Raw genomic sequence first — 13253 nt, forward strand, 5'->3', positions numbered from 1 at the left:
CAAGTTCAAAAAGATCAAGCAGCAAATTCCAACGTAATATTTCAGTCCTGTGTGCGAATTGTTACTTGTGGCATAAAAGGGAATGAAGTATTTTTAAGTGTCCACACCCATTATGATTGGCAAGGGAAGAAAGATTTGGAGATGATTTGAAAATGTTGCCCAAGGTGACTTGGCAGCTCCAGGCTTTTGTCTCAGTTTCACGGCTTCGCTGGGCTTTTCTGCAGGAAATCTTTGTTTTCTGGCATTATGCAGCTCTCTCTAATGATTCCAGGTATTTTCAGAATGTAAGCATGTACAGGCTGAATGTAAGCATGTACCTCACATCAAGCAGCCTCCACCCCCAGTGAAGGTTAAGGCATTTGAGGTGATACCTGGTTCTTGGCCTGTCCTGCAGGATCAGTCCCCTGGGCAGCCGAATTTGCTAAGACACATAGGGAAAGACTGACAGCAGACAGTACCCGGAGTGCCTGCCAGACCACTCCTGCCTCAACTTCCCAGAGGAAGGGAAATGTATCCTAGGATACATTTTTAAGGACTGACCATGCTTCTTACCAAAGTCTAGGATTCATTTTGCATGAGGACAGGGAGGAGTTTAGAGAGAAAATCCCACTTATTAAAAGGGAATGGGGAGAGGTTCAAGAAACACTCAGTTCCTGATGCCTCCTTGGCCTGTTCCTGCTTACCTATGTAATCCCTGCTGGGTGATCTGGGCCCTGAAGTAGAATTTAGCTTTCCTGGCACAGCTCCCAAGAGTTTTTAATAGTTTGTTTGGATCTCCTTTAACTGCTGCCCTCTCCAGTTAGCCCATTTCTCTGCAGGTGTTAAGAAAAGTCTTTACAAATCACTTGCTCTGCCACCTTACAGTTTCACAGTGCTGATGTTCAGCACAGACAGTCCAGGTAAATTTGAGTTTCACTGGCAACCCAACAGCTCAGGTGGCTTCACTTCTTGGGCACCTCTGTTTCCTGGAAAAGATCAGACTACACCTTTCCATACTGGACATAAAGGGTTTTTATTTGTTCTTTTTAACACAAACACACTTTCCTAATGAATGCTCTCTGGGTTTGCAGACTTTAAAGTTTTCGCAAGAAATCTTAAAGTATACTTCATGCCAGCATTATTAGCAGGGAATGACATGGAAGTTGCCATCTTAAAAATTTTTAACAAATTTTTGCGTCAAAATCCTTTTTTAGTTAAAGTCTACTTGGCGGTAGCTAAAGCTACCTGGGCACAGACAGCATGCTGTGCTGACCTCCTTTGCAGACCTCCTTTGCACTCACTTGGTGGAACTGAGTTTGCTAGAGCAAGCTTTGTACCAGCTATGAGAATGTTAGGGGACTTGGAAGAAAAGAAAAAGGCAAACCCTAAGATCTTCATCCCTGTGTGAAACAACAGAAAGACTGGAAAAGAACAGACCATTAACAGAGACCAATTCAAACCAAAGGCAGCAAAGTACAAAGGGCAAATGAAGGTGGAAAAAGAAAGTCACAGAAAATGTTCAACTTTGAGGTTAGAAATAAATGGGTTCTGTGACATACTTTGGAAATTCTGTGAATCTGCAGGAAAAAAAGTTATTAAACACTTAGAACAAGTCATTCTTCCCCCCTGGTAGATCATCAACAATCTAGGACACTTCAGTACAGCTAGCTGCATGCAGGCTCCCTGCTTAATATCACACGTTTTTATTAAGTCAGGCATTGCCTACTTTTTCTACGTCTTAACCAACACTTAGCACAGGGACAGAACAGCTGCCTAAAGCAGGAGCTGGCAAAGCCATGACAATCCTGGGAGAAGACGAAAGCTTAGGAAACTTGCCTTGTATCTGGGTCATCACTGAAAGCGTCAGCCCTCTGTGTGTGAAATTTACTTGTAGGGCTGGCGCTCTCCCAGATTTCTCAGCCTTTCATTAATCCCTCGTCAGTTAACCCTGCATAGAGGCAGGTATCAGTATTTCAGGTACAGAATAGCAAACATAGAAAAATTTACCACGGTAGGCAATTAAGGCAGTATGTGTTAGGTTTAAGCACCTTTTAAAGGATGACTAGTACCAACATTTTCACACTCAGGTGCTCCAAGTGACCCGAGTTACTTCTAACTTCTCAGCACAGGACACAGGAGGTGTGCTAGAGCCAGGCTGTAGATCCAGTCAGTGGGTGAATCTACAGCTGAAAAACATGCTACAGAAAGAGGAACAGGGCTGTGGTGACAAGGGAAAGCATAGGATGAAGTGGAAACAAGAGGCACCCAATGTTTTTTTCCCCAGTACTTCTAAGAGAGCACAAGAGAATTCTGTGTGTGACAGTTCTCCCCCGTTCAGACCTGCCCAAAGGCACCTCGCCCATCCCCACCTCCAAAACTTCAAGTGAAGCAGTTAAGAGAACACGTCTGCCCACTGAAGTGGCACCAGAGCAATTGTCTAAGGCATCTCTGCACCAGCTATTGCATCAGCTGCAGTGCTGCTAGAGTTGTAAGGCAGCACATTACTGTACAGATATTATTTAAATATCTGCAATACCTTGAGTACTCCAATGTGGAGAGATGTCCTGGAAGCAGGGCAGGGTGCTCTCAGCAACAAATGCATTTGGTTGTGGATCCCTACTGGAAAATGTCAGCTCTTGAGCAGAAGTTATAAAGGCCTGATGATGGATTTATGTAGAAGAATTATAAGGTTTTGTAGGACTGTTGCATTTAATTGTAGAACTATACACGTAGAACTGTTCTTGTTCATTCCTACAGAACAGTAAACCTTCCTACACGCAGCATTTTGATTGCTATTGCATTACAGAGATAAAGCCTCTGCTGTGCCATTGTAAATACAGCTGGTGCTGCAGGGCTTGTCATTTACAGAGAAAAAACAAAATCGGACTAACAGTCGCTAACATTTCCACCAACACCAGAATCCTCTTGAAATATGTTTACCGGAAGCAAAGCTCAATACAAATACATGGGCATCAGCTAATACGCTGCTTTAGCAGCCTGAGGCTACTCAACTTTTACATATCAAATAGCAACAAATGTTATCTACAAGCTTACAAAGGGAGAAGGGAGGTGCAGTGAGTTGAGGCATTTCAAACACTTTCAAATATTATTTTGCAATAAGCGACATACAAATGGCGTGGCCAGAAGTTAATCTTTGTCAGCCATCAAGAAGGTGATCCATTGCTGCCATGAGAGACTTAGGGTTTGGAAAAGCAATGCTAATTGGTCATAGTGAAGAGTCTCAGACCTCTGCTGCTACTTAGATTTGTACCCTGTAGAGACCTTCATGAGTGGGACATGGACTCCAGTCCCACCTCGGCCCCCTGCAGCACTGTGGTACTTCCTATGGGGGTTTGTGAAAACATGATGAAACAAGCTGGATTGTGAGACACATTCAGAAATCGTGTCTTTGTGACTGCTCAGGCAAAGGCCATCCTCCATTCACTTTGCCCTGCACACAGTAGTCTCCAACATGCCCAAAGCTCATGGATGCAGCTGGTTCACAAGCAAGTAGCATATTGGATGGCTAAAGATAAAGAGGCAAGAAGCATGGTGCCAGCAGGGTCAAGGCACACCAGTGGGAAGCCGATGTGAGTGCTGTTGCTCAGGGTGCGTTTCGTCCGTGGCCAACACGCTTTTTCAGGATTCCCAAAATAGCACTTATCATAAACAGCAGATTGCCTGGGAAGCACGCTGCTTCGCTTAATGCCTCCTACAGTCCCTGCCAGATTCCTGCCCCAGTCAGTCTCCTGAAGCTAGAGAGATGGAAAACCTAAGAAATAACGAAAAGTAGAAACTTTTTGTAGAACATCTACGATCAAATTATATGGCAATTATTCAGCATCACAAAAGCTACCTTGAGTCACTTTTGTTGTATCTTCAGACATCAAAACCCAAAGTTTTTATTTGCTAACAAATACATTTTGGAACCACCTCCTCCCCCTTATTACTCTGTAACTTTTTCTCAGCGCATGTTGCACCATCTATTTCTAAAGATTTCCACTACAAATATATGGGACTGTTCAATTCCCCATATACCCCAACTGCATTATATCTTAGCTTTCATTAAGATTTTCTAGGACATTTCAAGTTTTCTCAACAGTTTTGAGACACTTGCTGGGAGGGAATACATTTCCAAACTCTTTGTTTTCTCATGAAAACTGGGTTTTGCCTATGTGCCAGAATCAGCAGACATTTTATAAATAGCTTTGGACAGATGACAGGAAATGATGCAAGATCTCAGGCCACTCCACAGAGGGCAACTGTCTGAAGTGCTCAGAAAGAGGGACTTGCACCATTGACTGCTACACAGGGAAAAAAAATAGTGCACAGAAGCATCATTTACTGCAGAGGGTATCAGGCTTATGAAACACAAGATCTCTGCCTTATTACAGCTCAAGCAAAAAGTCTTATTTGCTTCCAACTACACTACAATGAAAAATAAGAAAATTAAGTTTTCCTTTGAAGAGGAAAAACTGACCAGACTTGTCTAATTTGCCACTTTGTCTTTTACTCTCGAGGAGGACCTTTCCCAGCTTAACATGCTATAAATGCCAATACACGCATTGGAGGTTCTCCAGACTCTGACTGGTGCCAAACACTGGGGTCATCTTCTTACCCTGGAATTTCCCATCAGCTTCAGCAAAGGCTCTTCCAACTCAAACTACTTAAATGGGCTCCAATAATAGCTGCTTAGAGGTTAATCTGTATCTATTCATCTGACCCCAAGAGCTATCGGTTCCTCTTTGCAACAGTAATACAGAATGCAGAATCAACTCACTGTCTCATTTTGTTTCTATCAGCTTCCATGAAGATAAAACCCAGTAATTTATCCCCAAACAAATGCTTTATTTGGAATAGGGGCAAACTCTCAGCTCTCTTAAGTCCACGGCAAAATGCTCAACAGATTTAACTGCAACAGAGTGACGCCAGCCTTCTCCCCTACTCCCAAGTTGCTCCTCTTTCTAACAGCAGCAAGCACCTCTCCGCCCACTCCTCACCACGCTTTCACACTGCTGATGACTGAACAGCGTGCTGTACATGGAAGACTGCAAGTATTAGTGAGAAATAGATAGTGCACCTCCCCAGCAGATGTGCTTTTTGAGTCATTCAGTGCAGAGAGCCATGCATTTGAGTCCTCTACGTTCCTGTGTTGCAGTTAAGCATTGCGGGGGGCTGGAATAGTTGGCCTCGAAGCAGTCATGGACAGGTCTCCTTTCTGCACTGGGCACTAGAAGTGCGAGAGTGTGTAAGTACACCACTCCTCTGCACAGGGCATCGTCATAACCGCCCACAGCGCTTTCTCCCACAGACCCAGCATCGGGAAGGCTAGCCTGAGGCTTCTGCCGAGATTTTACTTTAAGAGAGAATTGTATATTTGATCCCTCTCGTGACCATACCTCAGAAGCATCCTGCTTTCAGGAGCGGATGGTTTCTACCCATCACTTGTAAGTTATCTGTTCCCATGACAAACAGGGCAGCCTAGAAGTGCTCCTGCCTATGAAAAGAGTAAATAATACATGAAACATTTTTTGAGCTTTTGTACTGAGTAACTGATCTTACCTGTGATCTAAATTTCTGTAAGTCTAAAGAAGAACTTGATTTTTTTTTCTTTTGCATTAAAGACATCAAATTTGACTGAATTTTTGTTATTTTGGAAACATAAGATTTATTACCTCTATTAGAGGTGTGACAGTGCTGAAACTGGGCCATCCCAAACTTCCTCAGTTAAAGGCTGTGCAAACAGAAACAGAATACATCTGTCCATGTATGCATTCCAGGCAAAGCAAATCCACTTGTTAGTGGGTGTTCAGACACTGTATGTGTGCAGGAGAGAAGGGTACAAGAGAAGGTGGACAAGGCTGTCAGCCTTTGCAGAGCTCAATGAGAGCTCCGGTGTATGAGATCCAACTGCCCTTAATGACTACAAGCATAAAAACCCCCTAAAATTGTAAACCCAGGCTTTATTCTTTTCTGCACTTGGAAAGAAATCCTGTATATCTTTTTTGCTTCTTGACCTACAAGGAAACGTGTCTCACATGCCTGTTCACTGCACCACTGGATAACCTCCTCCACAGAGACACCTTCTTCTTGTACAGGGCTCATGCAGCCTGCTTCTCAGAAATACCTCCATAAGATACCCCGGTGCTGAGAAATCCCTGAGAAGCAGTCCTAAAACCAGAAAGTTATCTCATACAGGAAAACATTGTGCTGTATAGTTATGCCTAGAGGTTCTTTCACAATCTGAATAGCGAGATTCACTGTGCAAGTGAGCTGGAACTAAGAAAGATTAAAGAGGTAGAGAAACCTTCTGCTTTTCAGTGCATCAGCATTCTCTTATCTCCAGCGTATCTCTATACAGTTTTCAATCGCATTCAGTCAAAAGCTGTTAAACTAAAACTGAAGAGATAGCACACACATCTGAAGCCATATTTCGTGACAAGGGAAAAGGTATTCCTCCCTCATTCTTTGTGTTGTATGAAACACTGGAGAACCATTTAAGCCTCAGTTAAAATAACATCGTTTGCTGATAAACCTGTTTTAGTAAACAAAAGAAGTTGCTAACTATTATCTCAAATTACTTCTTATTGTTTAATCTGGACACTCCCAAAACAAAAGCAATTGAGATGATTCAAAGAAGAGGAGTTTCAACCTTTGGACCAACTCTAATTGCAAGACTTAGTTCTCATGATTGCTGCAATTCAACATACTCCAACATGATCATAGTGTTCATGTTTGCTCCGTGACCTACATCCATCCCTGGACGACAGCAAGAGCTGCCATGTGTTTCCTATCTGTAACCTCATGTCCCCAGTGGCTCACAGCACCACAAACCAGCTGACAGACCTTCTTCTGTTCCCTTGCATCCATTATCACAGAAGTTTAGGTGCACAAGTCCATTCACTTGTCTTCAGTAGTGGGACACTATTTGTGACAAAGTCAGGCTGTGCAGTGGGAGATCTCACTTGGCCACTCAAAGCAATGAAGAATCAGGCTTCAGCCACCAGACAGCAGTGGGTAAACTCTTCCTGATAGTCTGTGTCTTGAAATGGTGGCCCAGAGGGGTAAGACTGCAGCTCACAAACCTCTCAGCTTTTCCTCGGGATTAACTTTCCAGGACAGCCAGCCTCTCTAGCTACAGACTGTCTTAGTATATCCCAGAAATCAAGGATGGACACAAGTCTCAGCCCTTGCTTTCAGAGTCAAACCATCCTGGCAGGGCTGGACTAGGAATCTCATTACCGCTGCCCAAACCATCCTACTCCAGGGAGGACTTAACCCTCTCAAGCCTGTCTGTCAGAGACACTTCACGAAGACTTCACAAGACAGTGCATTATTCATCAAAACCAAGGCAGTAGTTTTCCCTTCAACCCAGCAAAGATTTTGAGATGTCAGCTTTTTTTATTTTTCCCGACAGATTACCCAAGCTGGTGTTTCCACAGCTGCACGGACTATCTAAATACTTCCTAGAAGTACAGTGTAAAGTGAGATTATTATGGTTTGTGATAATCTCCCTGTTCAAATAATTAAGGCAATTCATTTGCTTGTAGTAAAAATGATTCAAGGACGACACATACAATTTACGATCAAAGTACGACCCTGTACCCCATGTTTATCATCCTAGGTCCAACGATATTTGTTAGTAAACAATACAAATGTAATCATTGCTAGGCGATGGTAAATCAGTGGCAAGGCTTGAACAGGCTGTTGTCAAGTAGGAAAACTTCAACTAAGAACCTGTCGTAACTGCCGAAATCAAGCGAAACAGCAGGGTAGTAATGGAAACTTTTGAACCTGTTCGCGCAGAGGAACAAGAAGATTTATCTTCCTGATTGCTCTAATGTTTCAGATAGCAGGAGAACATGGGAATATGGGCCTTAAGGTCAGCTAGTAAACTTCTCTGACCTTTGAAGGGACCTCTATGTGATATGACAATCACAGTAATCAGAATAAGCTCTATCTGCTCTGATATAGCTTTACTGCATGAGCAGATACTTCTTTTTCTCCTCACAAGTGCTCAGCACTCTGCTTCGTTCATTGCACAAGACAGATAGTGCTCACCTGATTACCAGTAATTGGATACCAAGAAAAAATAAAATCATTGTACTGCCCTATGTCTTATTCATCACATATTGCCCCTGTCTGAGGACAGAACCACCAGGGTTTAAGGGTTCTGCAAATCCCCATTAAATTAATTTCTACAATCTGCAAGAACGTCAGGATATTATCATTTCTATTTTCCTGAACTGAGTCACAAAGATCAAGGTTACAACAGCCCTTAATAGCAGATGCACAATTTAAGATTGCTAGAACTGAATTTTGCAAGGGATTGGTACTTTATTCCACTGTTCAACTTTTCAATCCACTTTTCAAAGTGATTGGTACTTCTTGCACCAAGTGCAGATCCCCAAAGCTCTGAATTCTCAGGTTTTGGAAGTTATTTTAGTCTTTGTCCAGGCAGTTCTGATTTTCCCCAGCACCAGAAGCCCCCGAGTAGCTGTGCTTGTATCACCCCAAGTAGCTGTGTTTGCACACCCTCCACTCCAGTCTCTTCACTCCCTCTCAGCTGCTCACTCAGTTTCTCCAAGTCTCCCATTTCCCAGTTTCTATTTTCTTTTCTCCTTTCCAATTCAAATCTCATTTTTACAAACTTTTTCTCCCAACCTACTCCTTAAAATTTTCCTACCTATTCGGTCCTTGTTTCTTCCACATGTTGAGTCAGGTAGCTACCTCCAGCTTCTTAACTGGAGCCAACAGAAGCCACTGAAAGCAGTGCATGGGAGGAACAGTCCACTTATATTCAATTAAGGTGCCTAAACCCAACACAGCCCGCAGCAGCCCGTGGATGCAGACGCAGAAGTATTTCTGTTCAGAAGTTGACTGGACTAGAGCACACTCAGGACCAACAGACAGCGTGGGAATTTATCTGCTACCACAGCTATCCAGTCTGCACAACCTGGGGTCTCCGGTTCATAGACGTCAAGAGATTCTCCACAAAGCTAAAACGCACATCTTGGATTCTGGATTTCAAGAGTGCCCTCCTCTTCTGGAACAGGCAGGAGCCTTTTTAAAACTTTTTTTTGTTTGCCTGTTTTTAAGTAGGGCAAAATCAATGCTCTCCTCTACCCCAGTTCTTGTAAAATGACAAAATATTTGAGCTAAATGTTCCAGCAAAGTTCAGATTTGGAAATATACCTGGCACAAAAAATGCTTCCATCCAAAGAATTAGCCGTCAGCAAAGTCATGGTCTATCCAAACTGAGGTAGGCACTGAGACCAAGGCAATCCCAACATGAGAGCTTCCCAGCCATGCCCAAGGCACCAAGGGGCTGCAAGTGCCATGTTCTGCTTTGCTGTGCCACTGCTCCCTGCAAGTACGGCCTCTCTCCATCACCACTCCTCTGCCTGGGCAAAGGAACAGGCACATTCACACCTTCTTCTCCCCCAGCAGAAGGTACCCAGAAAGCTAACGTGGGCTGTGTCACCTCTCCACGCAGCCTTCTCCTGACATCCCCGGGGCTGGAAAGCTGATAGCTGTTGGGGAAGGTGGAGGTAAAAGGGTCTTCCTACACAGGAATGCATTAGGGAGTAAAAAAAAAAAAAGTGGACCAAAGAGTTTCTGAGAAAGATATGGCCCTGTCAGTGTCCTTCCCATGGATCGGTGAGAGGTTGCTGGGGGGGCACAGGGAAGCCCCACAGGGGCACTGGGCCCTCGCTGCTGGGGTGCGGAGGGCCCTATTCAAGCTTCTCTTCTCCTTCGCAGAGGTGTTTTGGGAAAAAGCTCTCGGCAGTGAAAAGCAAGAGGACATTTCCTGTAAGAAAATATCCCACTCTCCAGGACAAAGTTTCTTCCCATTATTTTGCTCCAACACGCAGTCATGCAGCCTCTCCTACCACCCAAACCCTGCTGCTTCCTCTGCATCCTGGGCGCAGCTGCCATCAGTGAGGCTGACGTCAGGGTGGGCAGAAGGCGGGCAGGAGACCTGGGGTTACAGGGAGGAACCCCAGGAATTAGGGGGAATGTAACAATGAAGGAGGTGGGGAGATAAGTGTTTAAATAATCTCCATCATCAGCTTTTTGTCTGGTTGGAGGGATGGACAGAAACCACATGTGACTGTGCTCAGGGGATGGGGACAACAGCAACATTGGCCTGAACTTCTGATGGTTACAGAGGCTTTTATTTCCACTGGATCCCATGCGAAAAGCATTTCAAGACCTGCCCCATCCCCCAGATCCTATTATGAAAAGCTGGATCTCACAAAGCTGTTTTCCAACATGTCAAATTCAGGTTTTGTGGCTCTGTTTGACAGTTTTATGAAGACAGCATTAACTCCCAACTGAGCATAAGCAACCAGGTCACTGAACACCAGGAGTGCATGACTCAGTGCCCTGATGCCTTGCCTGGGTTAGAGGTATTTCTTGGAGCCCCCATCTCCAGCCTCAGCAGAGTCTGTCCCACCCCTCCATCACTCAGTGGCAGGCAGGTCGGTTCCCAGGACCTTTACCAAGCTACGGTCACAAGCAGAAGACCTCAAAACAGGACAGCTCAGTCCCACCATTCCCGCTCACATGAGTTAATGCCACAGCACATCAGCAAGCCCACCCACTCCCATGCTGCTCCCACCTGCGGGACCTTGGCCGGGCTGGCCCCATGCTGGCCACCGGGCACCCACCACTGCGGGGTGGCTGTCTCACCTGTAGCAGCTACACAAACTGCCTGGAGTCCTTCAGCATAATGCTGGCAGCTGTGGCAGGCAGAATCTAGGAGATACATCCCCCAAATGGCCCTTTTGTTCTTTAAAACAAACTTTTATTTATGCTGCTGGTGGTGGCAAAAAATAGCCTGAGTCCCCAGTCTACCTGCAGTTACATTTTGCCCTGTGCAGAGCTGAAGCTCTGAGGCTCCTCTCCCCTGCAGAGCAAACACAGCATTTGCAGGAATAAAGCCATGCTTATATAAGCTTCCGAGAACACCAAGCTGAATGTCTGACAGAGCAAAAATTTCTGGTAAAAACCTATTTTTTGTCTTTTTGAGAGATCTAATCTATCTTCTGTGCATTCCTGACCTTCAGAAAGTGTTTTCGTCTCACACGTTAAGTATAACAATCCTCTTAACAAGGGAACATTTTGTTAGAGCTTTAAATTGGGTTACGTAAATTATTTGTAGTTCTGACAGCAGGTTTCTCTTCCGTCCACGAGGACGGTTGTTATGAGATTGCTACAAGGTTCATTCGCAATCACTGCAGATAATCATACGAAGGAACTGTTTGAAAGGAGATTTTATCTGGGGGATATGCTACAAGTTTATCAAGGCTTTTTATAAAAGCAGCATTTTTGCCAAATAATTTGCAATACCCGCAAATACCCGCACAAGAATTAAAAAATCCTTGATGTGAATGGTAAACTGAGAAAAAAAAAAATTTCTACCTCCCACAAACTTTAGGAGGAACAGAATACAGAGGGGAAAAAACCCAACTTATATGTATGTATATAGGTGGTACGGAGCATGTCTCAGTCCGTGAGTTTACTCTTGTTGACTACAGTGGGAATTGCAAACAGTCAGAATTGGGCTCTCTGTTTCCACTAAGTTCAGAATAAAGCAGACTGGAAAAATTATTCAAGAAGCAACAGCACTACTTTTAGCATTACATCAGAGCAGTCAGTGACTTAGAAACACATTTTGCAGCACTCTCTTTTCACTCTTTCTTCTCCCCAGCCCCTAAGCAGGCATGGGGTTAGACACTGATTTTGAATGGGAAGAGTTCTCAGGCAGCAGAAGCCTCCTGCCTTTCTCTCGTCACTGGTGAGGCTGATTGGGAAAAAAGTTTTTGCTGATTTCTTCAGGAGTGGGAAAAGAAGGGCATCATTTTTAAATTGGGATTAATTTTTTAGGTTCCCCATTATATTCATGAGCTATTTAAAAAACTCCAACAAAGCAATAAAACAATATTTTATTCAGATGGAAAGCATTTTGTTTACCTTTAAGAAAACTGATCTACTAAAACAAAATTTTAAAATGAAAAATTTCAAATCAAAGTATGAACATTTTGTTTTAAAATCTTTTTAACAGCATTTCAGATTTTTTTTTCTCCCTAAGTAACAAGAGCAGTGAGTTAAAAGTTTCATCCAATGCTAAATATGAGCAATTGAGCAAATCCAGTAAACCTGATTTCTACACACTCCTGCTGGCATTAAGCTCTCCACAACAGTGGTCCAGAAACCAACAAACCCAGCTGCCCCTTCTGCGGCATGAAAGTACTCCAAGGAGTGACATTTTCATGGAGAAAAAACCTGTGGGTTTGTAAACCACATGCACAAACACAAGACCCATGGAAAAGGTGCTCAGCAGAGGAGGACCTTTACCCACAAAACATCACTAACATTTCCAAATCTGCCTGAGAATGCTTTACCTTGGTATTTCCAATCATATTGAGCTAACTCATGGTGTTTGCTCTTTCCTTCATATTCCCTCCCCTTCTTTGTTTGATGCCAAATATTTATTTTCAGCAGTCTATACAGAGTTGTCTCATGATTTTATTAGCAGTCTCTCCTATAATACTTTATCTACAGAGAATGCAACGCATTAGTACTTCTAGGTACAGTGTTAGGTATTCCTCTGAATTATCTAGAGACACTAGCTGACTAACATACAATGATTTTATTTATATAAAAGACACTATATTATTATTTTGGTAATTCTTAATGAGAGAGAGATGTTATAAAGTGTTAGCTAGAAACATTGATCTTAATCCTTTATACTTTTTCTCTCTAAACAAAGACATCTCAAAGGAGAATACACACAGACATTTAACTTACCATTACTGAAGCTATCTTTTGACTTCCTCAGTATCATTAATATTTAAGCAGAAAGAACAGAACAAACAATTATCCTAATGATACCAGACCAGAACTAACAACGTAATTTTTAAAAAGTCATCCAGAAGAAGTGAGAAGGTCGACCAGAAAACGCGAGTCAGGAATAGCTGTGCTCTGACGAGGAGGGGAAGGTTATGTTGCTGTGATATGAGTAGTGCACAGCTGTTACTCTAGTAATAATTCATCATATTAATATTTAAATGAGAGGAGGAGGAGAGCATGAGATTGTGTGTGACTCAACAGTCCCTCCCTGTCCTTAAGCAGAAAAATAGGCCACCAATACAGAAAGAGCATTAGGAGCTATAGAGTGGGAAGGTTTATTTTCATTACCTCATGAATAAAAGTAGGCAAACTGGTCCCTGAAGAAGTCTAGAAATTATCCTGGTTTTACTATTGCA

The 13253-nt window shown here is 43.3% G+C and overlaps 1 protein-coding gene across 1 annotated transcript in view; it reads right to left on the bottom strand.

The window, feature by feature from the left end:
- Window positions 1-13003, bottom strand: part of MAPK6 (mitogen-activated protein kinase 6) — a 31118-nt gene extending 18115 nt beyond the window's left edge. The window contains exon 1 of the mRNA XM_068410219.1: window positions 12796-13003. The gene's annotated coding sequence lies outside the window, so the exon portion shown is untranslated. The remainder of the gene's footprint in view (window positions 1-12795) is intronic.
- Between the last annotated feature and the right edge of the window lie 250 nt (window positions 13004-13253).

The sequence above is a fragment of the Nyctibius grandis genome, chromosome 11 (assembly GCF_013368605.1).
Source record: "Nyctibius grandis isolate bNycGra1 chromosome 11, bNycGra1.pri, whole genome shotgun sequence".
NCBI lineage: Eukaryota > Metazoa > Chordata > Aves > Nyctibiiformes > Nyctibiidae > Nyctibius > Nyctibius grandis.